At 34.7% G+C, this 4,350-nt stretch overlaps 1 long non-coding RNA gene across 1 annotated transcript; it reads right to left on the reverse strand.

Annotated features, from left to right (window-relative positions):
* Positions 1–6: 6 nt before the first annotated feature.
* LOC125504819 lies at positions 7–1,982 on the reverse strand. The gene is made up of 4 exons (XR_007281720.1): positions 1,020–1,982; positions 855–956; positions 688–792; positions 7–115 (listed from the first exon to the last, which is right to left on the reverse strand). It is a non-coding gene; the product is annotated as an uncharacterized LOC125504819 (long non-coding RNA).
* Positions 1,983–4,350: the final 2,368 nt, after the last annotated feature.

Consider the following 4,350-nt stretch of genomic DNA (forward strand, 5'->3'; position numbering starts at 1 on the left):
GTAAAATGCACGACCGCGATGTGTCTCGACTGAAGTTTGTAGAGTGTCTTATTTGGGGACAAATCAGACGGTCTTTTATATCAAAATTCGATGACGTTTTTGTTTATCCAGAATCCTAGAAGAAAAATATACTTAAATAATGAAATGGTCACTTTAGGATGACTAGTTGAAAGAATTATCACCACTTCCACAGATGGTGTCGGACAATCTTATTTAGATAAACGCTCATCGATTCATGAAAGCTTCTAAGCGCAAAAAAGGAAAAATAAGCTCAACCACTTTGTTTGCTGTAACATCAAGACGCTATTAGGTTATTTATAGCTAGATCGGGTTCGAATGTTGTTTAGGTAATCAGATGCGTACGTGAGAACCCAGAATTAACGGAATAATCATGTCATCAAGGCATGGTACATAACATTACACAACAACAAAATACAGTTAATAGTTTTACATTGATAGAAGAGATTTTCGTTCATCCACAGATTATTCTATTGTGTAGAAATACAGTTAGATATAGCAATTTGCATTGATATATTACTTTCATTTTACTTTTGTTGCTTTCCTTCGATCCAAGAAAACATGCTTTTCGCAAAAAAGAAATCAACCAAAATCAAATTGGTAAAAATAAAAAATTACGGATAATAGTTTTACATTAATAGAAGAATAATTAGGTTCAGACAACCTTACTTGTCTCTAATGCGAAAATTTTTCGTGTGTGGTTTTCTCACTGGATCTGGAGATCTGGTGTTCCCGAGCATCTTCAATGCTTCAAGTCCACAAAAGCGACATTACCTGTAGTATAGAACACGAAATAATAAAATAATCAAATGTATTTAATTTAAACACCAACATACCTATACATTTTTGCCATATCTTATGCGAACATTTTTCGTGTGTGGTTTTCTCACGTGATTCCTAGCGTCTTCAATGCTTCAAGTCCAGAACAGCGGTATCACCTGTATGTTTACAACAAGAAATAATAAAATAATCAAATGTATTTAATTTAAACACCAACGTACCTTTAGATGTTTGCGGGGTTTTAAGCCATAATTATACCGTAATTTCCGTCACATCATAACACTGAGGCACAAGCACGGTTTTTATATTTTGAGTCATATTTATTTTTCGCATCGATTATATGGATTTTCAATATTCTCAAGTTTTCGAAAAACACGTAATGCACGTAACCTGAGATAAACATGGAAAATTGCTGAATTGTCACACCCCGGATATGACATCACTGATAAACCGATATTATCTAAATATGGTATATATCTAAATTTTGTCTTGCTGCGTATTGTAGTAAATAACAAATCTACATTCGTATAGGTAATTTAAAAAATCAAGATTTGTGTAATAGCACATAATAATTTGTTTATGCCAATAACCAATCAATTATAAGCTTTGCAGCTTTTCAGAAATTCTGAGAGGTTTGGCGTTACCGCCAAGCAGCACTGCGTGAAAGATGATTCTCATTGGTCCGCTCTCATTGTCACTCTCGAATGTCACGTTATAGCCGGATGTAATCCGTGTACACACTAAGCGGGTAATTTGAATTTATTATATGCATTTTAATTGTTTGAATTTCACAGGGTGGGAACTGTTAGCTTTAGATAAATTTATTTGAGTAATATAGAAATTTTATTAATATTGCCCAATAAAATTATAACGTTGACGCATTTAAAAAGAAAAGTTCATATAAACTCTTGTACTTGCACGTGCCCTTACTTGTAGACCACATCCCCCATGGAGTCCCTAGAGGACCAGGACTAGCTGTAAGTTAGCTTAGGTAGCAAGAGAAGTTGTATTAGATTTAGGTCTAAACTTAGGGTCTTAACCTAATGTGCCCACATTAGGTTAAGGTAGATTAAGTCAGGGATGTCAGCGTGCACAGAGTGTAAAACACTCTAAAGATGTTAGAATTAAGACTCGTAGATAAGTTAGCAGTAAGAAATTTGTAAAAAAATTCTGAATAAATAATGTTCAAGTAACTCTTGTACTTGTACGTGCCCTTACTTTTCTGCTGCGGGTACGCAAAATTTATTTTCGATAAATTTTGTTAATTTGATAATCAAAACACCATATTTTCAGTATTTCATAAAGGTCTCAGGTTTTAGTAGTAAGAAGATTTACTTTTACACGCCCTTACTTTTTTGCTGCGGGCACGCAAAATTTATATTCAACCAATTTGGGATATACCGTTGATATACATTCATGTATATTACCGAAATATTTGTTTTGAACATACTAGGTATATTCACCTGCACATATACACAATATGTACATACCTGGCATGTTCATCTGCACATATACCCAATATGTACATATATGTACATACCTAGGATATACTTTTTATAAACTTGGATGAATATACATGCATGTATGTTTGAAAGGGTCGGAGGCACTAATTCTGTTTTAGACGATGTACTACAGTAGGTATCAGGTCAAACTTCGACGATCAAAAAGGAGCAGGAAGAAGAGGCTCAGGAATTTATTGAAGAATGCAAGACGAAAATTGGTTCAGAGTTCAGTTCATTATTGAACTCTGAAGTAGTGAAAAAAATGAAAGTGGAAATGGCGACAACAAACCTTAAGTTACGTTTACGGGAATTAACAGAAAACATAAACAATGACAATGATGATGAAATACTTGAACTAAATGAGGTTCGTTAATTAGATTGGTTTTTTTATCTATTAACTTGTGCAACATTTCACAAAACATTTTATATTCTAGATAGTGGAGAAATATGTAAGACGAAGAGAGTCAAGAAAGCGCAAGATGGAGACTCAAGAATTTTATCCCAGAAAGAAATAGGTAGTATGATAAAATAGGCGGTGCTGAAAATTTCAATAGAATATTTTGGTGGGCAGAAAGTGAGACTGTCCACTCAGTAGTGTTATAGTGTTTGTACTGGTATAGCAAAGTAGCATATAGGGATAAGTAGTTTTAAACATTTAATTTATAAAAACGAAACATCAGAGTGAATTTCCACATATTTGTATTATCTTTATATTATTAGACATTTTAGTAATATACTCCTTTTTAGGTTCATTTAGGTTCTTTTGATACCGCTATCAGAAAATAGCTATCGAAATGTCAAAGTACTTTTATAAAATTATTTTTTTACTAATTGGAATTTTCTCTTATAGCTTGATCCTAAGTGTGTTGCAGGATACCCTCTAGGTAATAGTACTTGATCACAGATACGAGCACTTTTTATCAATATGTATTTAAAGAACGTGAGAAAATTATGTCTTTTTCAGACAAACATTTGCGGCGAAATACCCAAAAAAAGTTTGCGATAGCTTTTAACATGTTAAATTAGTAAAATGCCTATGCTAGCAAGCGGCTAATATAGAGAGAATGCGATGTTATGGCATACGGATGCCGGAGCTGACACATTCTTAGAGATGACTACAAGTTTTAAAGGAGGACTCCAAAAAACTCCTAGTTCTAAAATTGTGTTTCTTTAGTTGGTAAGAATCCAACACTACTCTTTACTCTACTGCTTTTTTTCCTCCAGCAACCGGGCAAACAAAAAAAAAAGTGGAGTCCCACACAGCCCAGATCACTAGAACACTAGTTTTGGGCGGTATATATGTATACTAATGCATAGTATTTTATTAGTTTTCTACTATTTTCCATGTAAATAAATTTTTAATTGTAACTATTTAATTTAAATTTAAATGAAATCTTTAGTACTGTTCCGATCCTTTTCATAATTCAAATTAACCGTCGCCCTCATTCATATACATCCATAGAGAAACCATATTTGATCCAGCTGGTTGCATTCATTGTCAAAGAGGTTTAAAATGCGCGCCAATTCCGACAGTCAGCTAAGCTCGGGTTACTCCGGTTAAATTTCAGGATCGGATAAATCGCCACCCATGCGGCAAACACTGCGCATGTTCAATTTCACTGCACTGACGGGCGAACAGCTGCATGATACCACAGATCACAGAGGTTATTCTGTGATCTGTGCATGATACAAACCATTTTTTTTTGTTTGCCCGGCGGCTGGAGAAATAAAAATCTTCGCGAAGACACCCAGTGTTCCGAACCCTGGGTAGTGTTGGATTCTTACAAACTAAAAAAACCCCTTTTTGGTACTACGAGCTTTCGGGAGTTATCCTTTAAAACTTGTAGTCCTCTCTAAGAATTTGTCAGCTCCGGCATCCGTATGCCATAGCATCGCATTCTCTGCATGCTAGCATGGGCATCTTATTAATTTACACCTTACTTCTATGTGCGTGGTAATTGCTACCACAGATTACAGAGTACCGCTGTGATCTGTGATTACTACTATCTCTACATAACCTCACTTACAGCTTACGCCGTTTGCTACCTGT

This window comes from Dendroctonus ponderosae, unplaced genomic scaffold, assembly GCF_020466585.1.
Source record: "Dendroctonus ponderosae isolate FM_Combo_2020 unplaced genomic scaffold, Dpon_F_20191213v2 Dpon_F_20191213_1, whole genome shotgun sequence".
NCBI lineage: Eukaryota > Metazoa > Arthropoda > Insecta > Coleoptera > Curculionidae > Dendroctonus > Dendroctonus ponderosae.